Raw genomic sequence first — 15,984 nt, forward strand, 5'->3', positions numbered from 1 at the left:
TTTTATTAAGCCGCGTAACGAGCCGTCAACGGCTGTGCATTGTTAACGAGCACGTCGCGTTTCTGTTGAATCGCGCTGGCATGTCGTGGGTGCAACGATTTCACCGCCATTTTACCGGAAGCCGCGGAATCGTGTGTCCAAACCAAGCCACAGAATCGTGAATCGACCTTGTTCTGAAAAATTTACCGTATCTCGAATAATTGAATATCGCGAACAATCGGTTTTATTTCTTTAAATATCGACCGGATTATCGAAAGTGTTTTAATGAAACAAGTTGAAATAATAAGAAAGTAAACAATAGTAAAATAGTAAGTATTAGGTTGTCTGAAAAGTTTCTTTCGCTTTTTGTTTTATATTAATTTATTGAAGAAGGAACTAGAAGATGTGAGAAGTGGAGAGACACAGGTGGAAGCAAGAGAAGAGCAAGAAAGAATGACAGTAGATCAAATTATAGAAGAAAGGAAAAAGAGAGAAGCAGAAGAGAGGGGGCAAAGGATAAGGGAATCAAAATACAACAAACATTATAGAAAATCGCCAAAGAAGAGTTACCAAAATACTTAGAAGGGAGGATGAAGTGGAAGGACAGAAAAATATTAGCAAGATTCAGATGTGGAAACGAGACCAAAGCAAAGGAATACTGGAAAGAAGAGGGAGAAAAAAGATGCAGGCTATGTAAAAGGAAAGAAGAAGACCCGAGACACGTAATAGAAGAATGCGAAATAACGGGAGGATCAAAGGACACAGAAAAAATACTAAACGAGACTGGAGAAGGACTAACAGAATTGAAAACAATAATGAAGAAGAGAAGGGCAATACAAGACGGGGAGGAACGACAATAAGGAAGCACAGCAAGGAGGCAAAAGCCCAAAAGTTGTCATAGTTTTAGAGACGGAATATATAATGCAGTGCAATATAACAGAGTGGATAAGAGAGGAGGTAGATAAATAAGAAAAGAGAGACAGACAAGGAAAAGAGTTTTAGATAGATACAAGGGAAGAGACAATAAGGTGATAACGCCATAAGACTGATAGAATGTAAAAAGCGTGATAGGTAAACGAGATGTAAAACCGAAAGCTCGTCCAAAGTCGAAAGGCGCGAACTAAGTAATAATAATAATAATATTAGTTTATTGAATTATGCACGAACGTAATAGTAGAAACAGAACAAAATGGATCACACATAATTCAATAAAATAATATAAAACAGAAATTGTTGTTTATCTATTGTCATCTTATGAAACGAAAGAAACTTTTCGGACAACCTTATACGTAGCTCGAAACACGTAATGGAATCGTAACGTGCGTTGTATCGTTAACAGCACGAAGATTTTTCATTTATTCATAATTTATTTCAAGTATTACGATAACGCAGAATGTAATCGGTAGATTACGTGGCAAAAAGATGAAGATGAATCCGTTCACGATTGGAAATTTTAATCTACGTATCTGTTGAGAATTGTGAATCTTAATCGCCGAAATAAATCTATAGGAACACTTACATTACACTTAGAATTAATATCAAAATAGTTTCACATTTATTTGATATGTGATTTGCAAGATATTCGTCGATACACATTTGCACGCTTCTCAGCGCTCTCTTTGTCTCGCCATCTTCTTTATCACATTATCAATGGACAGTTGCATTCATTGTTGTACGAGACGCTGTGCACGCACATACTCCCACACACTCATACTCGTATACGTGTGTCACTACTACGCGGCTAATCCAGTGTAGCACACAAAATTACACATATCTCAATATTACCAATTAATTATTTCTGATACTTCTTTTCTGTTATGCGTTCGCGCAAGTATAGATTATTCAAAAGAATTCTATTTTATGAGAATATATTAACGCGTGATAATTACGAATAAAGTAATACCTGTAATATAGTTTATCATAATGCAATTACCTGTACCTGCGTATCACACGTGTGTCATTTATAAATTGATCGAATCGAAAATTAGGTAGCAGATACAGGTAATAGGAAAATGAGCGTGTATATAGTTGCGAGCAACTTTAAGTGAAATTAAGATAAAGAAATACTGCGATTCCCTCGTACGTATAATTTCCGTAGAAACTTAAAACAGACATTTTTTACAATTCGTAATAGAAAGACACGATATACAAAACCTACGACTAACATAAATCATCAGTTCTATTACCCACGAACACGTTAATTGCCATATAGCGTTTCTTCGAAAATGTCTGACATTAAAACATACTCTTTTTTTAAATCGTTACACCATCTACCTCGTACGGATACGAATGTTAACGTACGTTGATGTCGTAAGACATTAAACTTGCCTTTCGATTTTGTATCACGCGAGCTTCTGGAAAGTGTTGCGTCATTTGACCAATACATATCCAGATAGAATCTGGATTCTCTTTCGTAATTAGAATACGCGTGAGTATCCAGATAATTTAATTTCTGTTATTTAATCTGCTAAGATTACCAAGAAACCTTTTACCAAAGCTACCTATTTTCAAAGTTTCTAAATAGAATAAATGAATTAGAAATGATTTCTATTTTAACCGTAGATATGTTACGTATCGCTATTAAATTAATTCGTTTGTTAATATAATTCCAAGGATTAATTAAATCGAACACGTACAACTGTACGATAATTGAGTTCGATGATAGTCCAGAGCCTAGGGAATGTCTATGAATTACGTCGATATTTTATCGCCGATTAATATTTCATAATATGGTATAACAGCAATTATTGCTGTTTATTATAACAGGCGAAATATCGTGCAAGCAATGTTCCATGAAACGAAATGTTCGCGTTGTTTCGTAAAATGTATCGTGATTTTTTGTTGGTAGTGGCGAGTAAGTAGGTAAGTAGGTAATTTGCCATAAAACGACGAAGTTAGTTTAAAAGTAAACCAACGAATTCTCTGCTTTGGTTTTCCAAACGCTTTAAATTGAGATCCGAAAGGAGGAAATTAACGATATCGCGTTATCTTCGAGCATTATCACCGTCAATGCATTATCATCGTTAACCATTACCGTCAAGAGACATTATCATCAAACATTCGTATCAGTACACTTACATTCAATATCGAAATTATCTTCGGCATCAACGTCGTAATTAACTGTTAATCCGATCAATTCTAATTATCCAAATATTAATAATCCTTCACCAAACAAAAATCAGTTACAGTTCATTAGCTACACGCGCAGCATACCGAGAATTATATTCTCATCGTGCAGTTGTTGCGATGTATCGATAAAAGCAACGTCGTTCGTATAATGAAGTCCTCCCTTTTTATTTTAATTTATCTTCTACACGAAAAATTATAGGAGATTTGAGCGAGGAAAGCTGCAATTGTATAAGGCCAGATTCCATTTCATATTAACTTTCCCTAGACGATCTTCTATGTGTTAGTGATTATTACGTTCGAGATTGACAAGATTCGATGAGATTCTCGAACAACGGACAACCATCGTTCTTTTCATACGAAATTTCATTTATTCGAATACAGACCAAGATCAATCGACAAATTCTTGAAATACTTACCGATTCCGTACTTATCTGCCTGCTGAGTCACATAATTCTTTCAACGATTTAAGTAACTGCATAGAGTTACATTCTTTCTGTACTTGGAACCATCGAAGCTATTTTTCCTCTCTATTACCACTTTCGTTTGCTATTTCCATTTGTATGAAATCGTCGTTATTATCGTCTTTATCGCAATGAAACAATTTCATGGCATCGGTGTATTTTGAGGATTTTCTACTGTCGTCAGCATCCGAGGAATCCACGTGGTCCAAATAATTCTCAACGTTTTTGTTTTTCAATGTCTGTGATTGTGACTTTTCCAACACCGTGTATTTTCCTTTTTTTACTTCCATGGCATTTACACCACGTTCGATATTTTTAATTACGTGGTACTTCGTCTCGATGACTAATAGGTTGGCAACTAAGTGATTGCGTATTTTGTCAATACCACCTAATGACAAAAAGCGCAATCACTTAGTTGCCAACCCAATAGAACGCCATTAGATTCATACTAAATTCATTTAATCAGAATTCACTGGATCGAATAAAGGAAAAAATACACTGTATAGGGAAGCTAGTAAAATACGATATATATTACGAAATATTACGTAATATTACGTTCCGATACTTGTATATGTTTCAAATATTCTGTTTGTATAATAAAACTTTCGAACTGGAATGTCTCTATTTTGTAGACTGCTGTGGAATGTATTCTACCTGCTCTCCGTATGTTTTGCAAATTATTCTAAACAAAAGTCTTTATCAACAAACTGTGCTAACAGTTGGTCTATTATTGCATCTCGTTATGGAAATAGACACACTTTGCGGTAATAAATGCAAAGCCTGTGTAGGGCATTCAGCTGTTGTTGAGGATACGTTTCGGTTACTTCTTCAACAACGTGAACGATGTTCGCCTGTTTTTCAAGTGCAGGATACACTGACGTGATATTCGTATATAGGATTTCTGGAACTGCAACTCTAAAACCGTGGCAACCGAGTTACGTCAGGTCTTGCATTATAATTATGGAAATAAACTTGATATTGTTATGTAAAACGCTGTAACGCAAAACACGTCCAAAATATTTTCTCTATACTTGGTACTAATTGTAATTGTAGTTTAAGACTTTGTAGTCTTTATTTATAAATTAGAAAAATAAATATCGTACTATCGTTCACGTACAACGATATTGATAATAAATAATTAGCAATAATAGCGGATATACATATTTTGTTATTATTAAACATTGAGTACTTTTATATTTTTATGATCGCAATGAAAAATATGGTGGAATCTAAACAGAGCTACGTTTCGCTCATGAGAAATTCTAACGAATGCTATGCTTTAAATACGTCATATGTTTTAACACATTACGCGAATTCTGCGCATTTTTGCGCCTTTAAATTCTCCATAAACATCGAAATCCTTCCAACAATTTTATCCGTCTTCCTTTCTACCATTTTATATTTGCAAAATCATTTCGCTAAAAAAATAATTCCTAAGGTTATTATTAATTAACGTCGTTGCAATCTAACGTTTCTCCCAAACACGAGATATTATAAATTCTGTCACGATTTGCCGCAAAAAATGTTTTCGTACGCGAGAAATGTTCACGAGAACGAAACTGATGCATATTATAATTATGTATCGCGGTTGATTTATGACTTTATCATGAAAACACGAAATGTATTTATAATTGCCTCGTATTATCGTGCTGGGAACGTTCACAGCGAAACGTTTTTACACGATTTCGTTAATCGATTTCTCCGCTAGTGTCGCGATCGAGATATACTTCACTTATTCGGTCGCGGAGAAAAGAATTTGGCTAAGGTAGCGTGCCGAATAAATTTCCAAAGCTACGACTGGATTTAGGTTTATCAGCGGATAAAGTCGAATTTAGCTGTATCGTTCCTGCGGCGAAATACATTTCGAGTGTTCTTTAATCTAGATACTAAGCTAGGATTAAATAAATTCAGGTGAATTTGATAGAATCTCTAAAAGGAAAAAGAACGCGGTATTTCCATTGTTTTTTCTACGAAATTAATACGTAGAACGGTATAAACGAATGTGTAACACGTGGAAATTCAAAGATAATTTTAATTGCTGTAACAGTACGCGATATATGCAGACGATATCTTGTTCCTTGCTTTCAAAAACTCAGAGACTATTAGCTACCTATTGGAAGGAAAAATCTTGTCGTTAATAAATGGTCGACTTACTTAATAATTTTCTATCTCAAATATTTTGCTTTAAGTAGAATTTAGTACAAAGTTTTATTTGTCCTAGTCACGCCACCCCTTGAATAACTCAACGTTCTTAACCTCAGCTGCGTTCTTTGCTTCATTCAAGATCCAATCCTGTGTTTTATTAGAACTACCAAATTTCAGATTACTTTTTTCTTTTTTTTTTTTTTAATTACCGTATCTTAGGCCAAAGTTAATTTTCGTTTAATTACGACTGTTCTACTTCGATCGGTGTCATTCGAATTATACCGATTTATACCAACGTAGAATATCTAGGTAGTTGCAGTGTTAATTCCCTTAAGTGTCTGTTAAAGTTGTTCTTCAATCGTTAAAAATCGTCTTGCTCGTTAAATGGACATAAGAAATTGCGACATAAGGGAACGAGGTCCGTAGCAGCGTTAATTTGCTACAAGACAAGCGCCAAGGAATATGACACGCTGATCCAGCATAATCCTTCTTCGCATTTCCCATTTTTCTCTCTGACTCCTTCCAAAAAATTTCATTTTCTCTCGTATCGTTTCTTCTTTTTTCAACGTCGACGAATCCCTCGACCAGGTGCACACGATAGGCGTCTCGTAAAGAATAAACAGACGGTTCTACGATATTTAGCTCTTCGAATTCAATTTGCCGATTCGTCGCGAGCTTTATTATAGTCGTCAACGTCGGTGTCCTTCAATTAGTATCCCTCTCCCTTTCTTCTTTCTCTTTCGCCACCTTTCTCCGTTCAAAAGGACGAGCAAGGGAGACGAAAGGATGCGTTTGACGATGAAACGCGAGGTTGGCGCGTGTTAACCATTCGAAAGTGACGGAACTGCATGTAAAAGCGGCATCATGAACTTTAATAGCTCTCGTCACCGGCTTGGAAACGTGAATTAGAGTACCGCTTTCAACGGATTCCTCCTCCTAGTTGAAAGGATGTTCCAGGCGTCGAATAATAAAGACGCGCCACTGTGATCTACTTTGCGTTGATTATTCTGTAATTTGCCGAGGGCATACGGTTCTAGCGGTGTTTAAAGAACCCTGGGAAATTTCGTTTCGGAAATAGTTAAACGACCATGTTCCTTCTGCAGTTCGATCGCGTTATTTATCGTCTGTACGATTTAGAAATAATTATTTAAATAGTTATTGTTAATAATTGGAGGTGATTATTTCGTTTAAACGATCTTCTCTCTGATCTTTGGTAGAAATTGTAAGGTTGGACGTTGTACGGTTCGAAAGAGTGTTCCATTTGCAAGAACTTAGGAGTCATCGCATTTGATTAATTAAAAGTGTTGCGAGTACGAGGCAGCTAACGTGTTACCTTATAACCACGTGACAGTTCATTTGAATAATGAGCAGAGAAATTTCGCCAGCTCCTTACAAATGGTTTTGCAAGTCAAATCCAGGAAAGTTGGGGCCGCGTGACGTGCGCGTGAAGTTTGGAAATAGTCATCCAGAATGATAAATAATTGCCCCAGTTACTACGAGTGTTGCGAATATTCCAATTTGTGCAACACTAATGTCATCTAATAAGACCTTTGATATTAATCATTTTTTGCCCAACTTGACAATTGTTGTTCGAGTACAATTTGAAATGACGAAAATACGAGAAGGAAGAACGGAATCAAGGCGAATCGATACGAATCAGAGAATTATCATAATTCGTTCGATTTTCCATTTTACTCGAAAGTTTGGAAAATAAAGTGAAATAAAATTGAAGGCAGTGTTCGAAAAGGCAAATTCCATATAAACGAACTTTATTCCACAATTTTGATTTATTATCGTAACAAACGAACAATTTATTTCTTTTTTTCTTCCTATGTATTCCGAATCCTCTCGCTTTCATATTGCATATGTTTTTACCTTCGTTGCAACGAAAACAAAAGTGGTGCATAAATTCGCGCATTCAACACGTGGCAACGTAAATTTCCCTATTCGTTTCAATCCATTCATCGGCCGCTAAAATAAGAAAAGACCCGCGTTATTACGAAAACACGTCCTCTCTATTCAAGGTGCGCGACAACCAATCTAAAGCGGATGCTCGCGTGGATATAATATTTCTCTCTCGCGTAAAACACGAATGTTCCAAATGACAGCGAACCAGAAGGGATAATCTTGCATTTGACAGCGACAAGAACTATATCCTCTTGCGCTGCCGTAGCTCTTCTCGGCGAACGTGACAAAAAGCTGCATAAAGTTCGCCGAGAACACTAGAGAATCTGGCTACTGGCTCTTACTCCTAATGGAGGCACGTTTTGCCGCCGCCGTTTTTCTCTCGGCCGCGTTTTTTCTTTTTTTCTTTTGTCGCGCCGTGTCAAAATTTTCGCGCTATTAATGCAAACGTACGGCCGATAAACGCAATGCGTGGAACAATACGTTGCTCGAAATTCCGTAATTTAATTACGAGACTCGAGGCAAGCTTTTGGTGAAACTTTCTATTGTACGGGGTAATTTTTTCGCTGGTTAACCGAAAGGCGAGTTAACTCAATCACACCGCGGATCACGAACCGTGCTTTCCATTGTTTCCCACTTTTCAAACGCCGTTATAGTAAAAGCTAAACGACTCAAAGCGAAAAACTGTTCACCATCGGGAAGAGTGAAAAATTTCGTACGGGAAACAAGTAGAATGTCATTTCAAGGAAAAAATGGTCAACGTAATACACTCCGGCTCTGGAATCCAGCTACGCACAATGGCTCGTAAAAATATTTGAACTCTTATAGAAACTTGTCGCGAATACAGGTATTTCTCACTTCGAGAATTCCCGCTTCGCCAATTTTTCCCATCGGAACTTTTATTTTTATACCACACCGCGCGAACTGAATTCTAATCGTTTTCGGTTTCAATTTTATCATATTATTATATTACAGATTTTTATATCTTATTTAGCATAGCGTTATTTGGTATTGTAGTATATTTTAGTACAGTTCCCATATCCGGAGTAGGCGAATAAAAATGATCGATAATTCTCGCAATGAAGCGAGAGAGAAATATTTTGTGCGAAAGTTATTCGACGTAAGGCGAGTCGTTTTACGAATGTAACAATTTTACTGCAAATGCAGTTACTTACGAGACGTTGGTCGTTCCTGCTTTTTGTTTTTTACGACGTATCATACATTTTGTTCATAGTTATTTCTCTGAAGGAGTCGCATACGGAGGATTAACGAGGTCTGTCAACCGGTCGCGTGTATCTCTATAAACCTAGGACAAAGTATAGCCATAGCCGCATACCCGTTGCTGCAGAGATGTATTGTATGTATTTTCGCCAAAAACAACTGTGGAAGCATTCGTGGAACTATTCTTTAGGCGTACAGAATGTCGTTTCTTCGAATAAAATTGAAATGTAAATTAAATTGTCAATTTTCAATGATTATTTCTTATTTTATTTTTATTATTTTTTTTTAATATTTTGTATCTTTTTACGCCTTTCCTTTTTACGAAGATGTAAACGAATAAATGGCGTTATTTTCTAACTATATGTGCGTCAATGTGCTAACGAAATTCACAAAGCTAACGTTTTTACTACGATATTTTATATTTAACGCATGTACGTATTCGTTTGTGACTGACCGCGTATTACGTTAACATTGTTACACATATTTTACCGAAACAGTGAACAGCGTTTTCACGGTGCATTACGCGTTGCTCGTGTGACGCCACCGAAAATCCAGACATCTGGGGACATCGGACATATCAATAACACTTAGTCATGCGATAGCAATAAGAAAAGACAATAGCCGGACTCCCATCCATAAGATATGCGGATCATAATGAGTAGATAAAGAACCCAGTAAGTCAGTAAGTCAGTCTGTACTCTGCAGTTAATAAAGTATACGAATGGGCTATTGCTCATTCGCCTTTTTATAAAACTTCGTTATTTATTACGTGACACTCGCTGTGTACCTCGTCCAGATATTAGGTTGTCCGAAAAGTTTCTTTCGTTCCATGAGGTGATGGTAGACGGACAACAATTTCTGTTTTATATTATTTCATCGAATTAGGCGTGATCCATTTCGTTTTATTTCTATTATTATGTTCGTGCATAATTCAATAAATTAATATAAAAGAAAAAACATTGTGCGTCTATTATTTCCTTATAAAACGAAAGATACATTTCGGACGACCTAATATAACGACACATTATTATCATGATAATCAGCAAAGTTCAATTTTACGATTACGCGTGAGAGCCTCGTAGGGTCTAGTACTTGCTGCAACTTCTAATCCGAAAAACAAATCTTCCAAGTTCGCGGTATAGTCGGTGTACGTTGGTATTCGATGCACGCGCTTCTGGACTATGAAAAATAATATAAAAGACGTGGTTTCACGGTAAACTGAAAGTACAAGGCATCTGTGGTACTTCGCCCGTATTATTCAACTTTACCAATGAATATGCAACATCAAAGAATTGCAAGCAAGCTGTTAGATTGCTAGTTAGTGAGAATTTTCACGGGGGATTTCCTACTTTCGCGCTGAAGTAATTTTTCATTCCGTGGGGAATACCAATGCAAATGATATTATATCGTAACTCTATATGCAATTACGGATAATTAGATTTTAATCTCGACATTCGAATTACTATCGTTTTATTTATATAAAAATGTGTACACGAGACATTTCTTTTTTTTTTTAATAATTTGTAGCTTGAGATATAATTACTTGCAGCTTGAAATGGAATACCCTGTGCTCTTGATAAAAGTTTGGCATAACTACGTTGCCATGATTAAACTTTGCAGAATTGAATTCCCATTTTAATCAAAATTTATATAGTTAATTACGATTTGGAAAAAAGAGAAAATTATTACAAAATGATAATATCTTAGACAAACGGTTAGTTTGAAATATGAAATTTTCTAAATTCGAAGTTCTAAGTTCAGAAACATCAGACAAATACGTTTTCGTGGCGTTCCCGCGGATTCATAGGGAAAAGTGGTCGCCAATTTTCCAGAAAGAACGGTTGATCGTATCTCGGACAACGAATAAAGCCCTCGGCAGTCCAACATTACTTGGTGACCTCTTGCCTCCACAGTTTAACCATGAAGAATAGTGAATCCATTTGAATAGATTCGGCAGAGAAAAAAGAAGGTAGAAATTTTCGTTAAAATGCTGACTCCCAACTGCATTTACAATTCTCTCGGATCCTCGTGGTAATTAGATTTTCTCTGATAAGAGTATTTGGGAAGGATACGGAAGGAAATGATACTATAGTTTTTAAGTAAAACCTACGTTACGAGCGTTATAGCGGCTAACTTGTGTATGTTACTTTGAGAAAATTGCGCTTTCAAGCAAAAGAGAAAGATGCAATTTATTTTAATCTGATCTAATTTTTACAATTAATTCCTTACTTGTAATTCCTATTACAATAATGAAACGAAAGGAAAGATATTTGGAATCATTTTTATAACGCGTACAACACTTTCACCTACACTATAGCACTGTAGCATCGTGGACGAAAGGCTTAAGAGATATCGGGCGAACTATAAACAATGTCGCGAGAAAGCCGAAGTGCCGACAGGCCTAACGATGTATCGTCGGTCCTTCGATCGAATAGTTTTGCGGAAAAGGTCTGTGTAATTGTGACGCCAACCACATCTCAATCAACATCAGAGACCTGGCCGCGCTTCGGAACCGATAGACTGATGACGGAAATAAAGATGTGGCGGCACTTGGCGACGATGTATGTCGCCGAACCGAGGTGCCTAATGAACCCTCAATATCCCAACGGTCCTTTCGCCGAATGTTCGAGAAGAAGGCAAAGGTCGCGGACGCCTAACAAACGCGTGGATAGTGGGGATATTGAGGGGTGAAAAAGAAAAGAATCGGATCCCATCGAAGGTCAAGTTGTAAGAGCGTCAGTCTTGAAAAGTCGCGGCTAGAGTTCGGAAGTGAATCATCATCAGTGTAAACAAAGCGTTAAGAAATAAATTCTCTCTTTTTTGTATTGTTATTTTTCATCTTCGATTTCCTTTTTTCATTATTTTACGTGACATGACCCTGGCCACGAGCGGTTACGGAACACGTGCGTGGTGAGGCTAAGAAAAAAGACAAAAGGATGCTAAGGCAGAAACACGAATTAACAGTGTGTCAGTTAAGAAGCCAGAGAGAGTGTTAGTTGAGAAGCGAGGAGTGTTTTTTTTCTAGTTTATTTATTTGATTTTTACAATTTGTCCAGAAGGACATTTATAGCGAGGAGTGTGAATCGATAAGTCAGGGTCAGAAGTCAAATAGTGTTGCTAGTGTCACGTCAGAGACACAGTAAAGTACGAAACCGATAGATCGTCGGTGATCTCCTTGCGTCACGGTTCAAACGTTTCACGAATAAGGTGAAGAAATTGAACTTTGGGTATGATAATAGAATTTATGTTACAAGAAACTGGGTCAAAATATTTTAACAGACTGACTCGAGCGCTTATTTTCGAGGGTTTTTATACCGAAGTCTTAGCCTCTCTGGAGGAGTTGTCGTCTGGTGTATCTCAGAGGCGCCTATTCCGTTACTATTTGGTTATTGTTTCGATGACTGTGGTATGCAGGGTATCTAGCCTATTATATTACTGTTTCTGAGCGTGTCTTCTTGAGTGTGTGACACTAGCGTTGCCGAGAGAGCGTGATCCGCGTGAGAGAGAGCGTTGGATCCATGGTGACGAGAGTTGCAGATTAACTATCTAATTGTCTTAATTATAATACGTTATTGTGATTGGTTCACGTTAAACAACCATCGTTTCCTGTTTAATCAACATCTGTTTAATCCATTCATTCGTAAATAAACCATCAATTATCATTATTCCCGATACTACAATTGTAAAAAGTAAGTTTAAGTTCGCGGTGTTCGGAGATATTCTTCTTGGAATCGATTTTTAGCGCTATCATAGTTATTACAAAAGTTAAAACAAATATACATTGCATTCGACTTAATCTCTATTTGAGATACAATTAAGATAAGAAAAATACACTTCAGGATGGAGAGAAGGAAGAAGCATTTACAAGAGAAACCGTAACGATAACGTTGTAACTGTTCTCACGGAAAATCTGAACTTTATCTGTTCTTGCGCTGATTCTAAGATTGGTTAATTCAACAATTTCAGTAATAAATTATCATATAGTGGAAGATCACCGAAAATATCTTACCAGCTGAGAAATTGGTTTAGAAGATCGATAATTCAATGATCGCGTTAATAAATTACCGTGTAATTGAAAATTACCTAAAATACCTTTACTAGAAGAGAGAAATTGTTTTAGAAAATCGATTAGTACCATTCAGGAATTTCCTCGCTAAACACAGCGCTGTGTAAAGGGACTTACAGTTTCTTCGCTGCGCGTTCCAGTTTCCACGAACAACGCTACTTAACAAATTTCCCGGTGAACGTGGGACGTGCGATTGTACGCGCGATCCAGCATACTCGAAAAGCCGCACCCTTTAATCAGAGATTATTGAAAATTCCAAGGAACTCGGCGGAATGAAGTTCTACAAGTTTCTGAGCGCGCGTCTGATCGGCCAGTCATTAATTAAATTTCATTCATTGCGATTCGACTGCAGCTGTTTAAAGCCCAAGTTTCCAGTAATCTCGCTTTGTGTCCATCGTTGTTCGTGCTACGTTGAATTCTACCTTTGAAAATTATTCTCCATACACTCGTTCATAGTCTCGGATCGTGTTCAAAGTAAATTCACGATCTTACTTTTTCAACTTTTGGAAGATAGCGCAACGCAAAATTCTTACACGCACGTTACAGTATACCTGGGAAACGTGAAAAATTGTTTTGTGTGTTTTACTATGAATATTCGACTAGAGGAGAAAGTAGAGCGTGACGATGATGTTTAGGGCTGAAAGATAACGCTAGCGATTTTCTATGCCGAGAAATTTTTATAGGTACGCCAGATATGACCGGTCGTAAATTTTAAAATGATGAAGATGGATGACGGCTCGCGCTGCTGAGCTGCATCGAGAATTGTATTTGCCGTGAAATGGACGCGGATAATGGTAATACGCGCCTTATGTGCCAGGTTTTGAGGACAAGACATTACGTTATCTCGAGCCAGTGAGAAAAAAGCAAGAAAAATTGCAACCATCTTTGCTCTAAGGGATAAAAGTTTCGGGGATAAAAGTTTCTAAGGGATGAAAGTTTCATTCGATATGAAAATATTTCTATATTCGCTATCTATCAAAATTAGTTCGTTTTATTCGTCCCTGGATGAAAGTATTACTAGATACAACAAAATTTAATATCTTCCGATTCCATTAAGCAATATTTGCATCGAAAAATTGATCCAGAGATCGTACAAATTTAAAACGACTATTTTTCACCAGCAAAATTATTTCAATATGCAATTCCTTCTCCGATTTCTGTGCTCGGTTTTAAGAAAAGTTCTTCTTAATTCACGACGATAATGAAATTTCAAGAAGTTTTCTGATATTTATACCTTGGCATAGAATTTGGATAAAATAAGATCTTTAATTTGTTCACTTGCGCCATATTTCGAAGCTACCGATAGGAAGAACATACTAGAGATAGAACTACGAACGACGTTAAGTGCGTAGATTAACGCTAGAACTACCGATAGTTGAACGAAGCTATTTCTACCAAAACCAGTGAAAATCACTGGTCTTTAAAAAATACGTAATAATAGAATATTTTTATATTTATTGACTCATTACTTTCTTACAGAAGGAATTCCATGTCGTGTAGTACAATTTTGGTATTATTTGTTGAAGTAACTACTTGAAGAGAAACTCTACATCTTTATTTATGTATACCCGTGACCTGGAGACTGCTAGTACTCAGAAATATTCTAAATAAGAAGCGGCGCATATTATTGTATCGAGTATACATTATGTTTTGGGTTGCAAGGTCTAGGAACGAAGGAACTAATAAACAGATTTCTATTTATATTCCCTGTAGCCTCTAGCCCAAGCTATAAGCTTAACTTTTTTGGTAATGTCCTTTTGCTATAAATATATGAACGTGCTCCCTATCGTTCCATTGCCCAGTAACACTAAGAGAGTAAGGATCCGAATCAGCATAAACTTATACATTATACTTATATCTCTAATTATTTCAATATATTTTTCTATTACAAATTCATCCACTCGTTCTTCGATCAATCAACCTCAACCTTAACGTTGTTAATCCATCTGGGACCATGATCCCTAAACGAGGGTGGACACATTTATAAAATTGTAGAACCAGTCATTTTGAGTGCTGTGGCAGTTCTAGCGTTAGCATCTAACGATCTAGCGATTTGGAATTTTCCTGACAATCGATATCGTCACATCGAACGATACGCGGTAAAAATTTGAAAAACATGTGGGAAGTTGTACAAAACGAGAAAACTGGTTAATTGGGGTTCGATAAACAGATTGCAGCACCCTTTTACTCTTTGACAATAATAAGTAGCCTTGATACAAAATTATTCTCAGTTTGAATACATAAAAAAGAAAATAAAATTCATTATGTTATTCTTTCAGTTATCGTTGCGAAAGAATATAACATAAAGTAGGAATTTTAAAATAAAATTGTAAAATCAGTCAATGTGACTTGTATGGTAGTTCTAACGTTGAGCAGGCAGATATTTTTAAGAGTTTCCTAGCTAGAGGAATATGGCAATATTATTAGAATCTATAGATTATAGTCGATGCTTTTATATAATACACAACTCGATCGATTTCCATACAGCTGTTTCACACGCTTACGAGATAAGCTTTGAAAATATCTGTGTAGCAGACGTAGCAAAGAATCGCAAGGAAGGCAGTCAAAGAATCAACACCTGCGCCATCGACGTAGGCTTCTATGTTCCCACGCAAGCGATGCGCTTGCAAGTTAGCTGGTGACAGTTTCGTAAGCTCGTTGAAACTTACGGTGAAAACTTTGTACTTAGCGCTTGGTAACCACGCCGCCGGAATGGAGATGCATTTGTTGCAGTCGTCGAGCAGAAATGCTCGTGGGAGCACGTTGGGAAAACCGATTGTCGAATTTTGCCTCACAGTTCTGCCGTCAAGTGTTTGTGGCTGGTAAATGCATTACAAATTATGCTGTTGCATGGAGGCCACATTTTCATTAAAATTTTGTTCCATCGATGTCTTGAGTTATATTTCAAAGTATGATCCAACCAGATCCAATTCTTCCTCGTTATTTTCAAATAATTTTACTTGTAATAATTTTTTCTTACAGTCACCGTCGCATCAATTTTTACAATGACAATTGTACATATTCTGTCTTGTGTTTCCTTTCAGCGTGGATCGTATCGGTGCAGCTGACACAAAGGTT

General features: G+C 36.7%; 1 protein-coding gene across 1 annotated transcript in view; it reads right to left on the reverse strand.

Moving 5' to 3' along the window:
• Nucleotides 1-15,984, reverse strand: part of LOC132909295 (5-hydroxytryptamine receptor 1A) — a 130,084-nt gene that overhangs the window by 60,891 nt on the left and 53,209 nt on the right. The window lies entirely within an intron of this gene.

This window comes from Bombus pascuorum, chromosome 7 (genome assembly GCF_905332965.1).
Source record: "Bombus pascuorum chromosome 7, iyBomPasc1.1, whole genome shotgun sequence".
NCBI lineage: Eukaryota > Metazoa > Arthropoda > Insecta > Hymenoptera > Apidae > Bombus > Bombus pascuorum.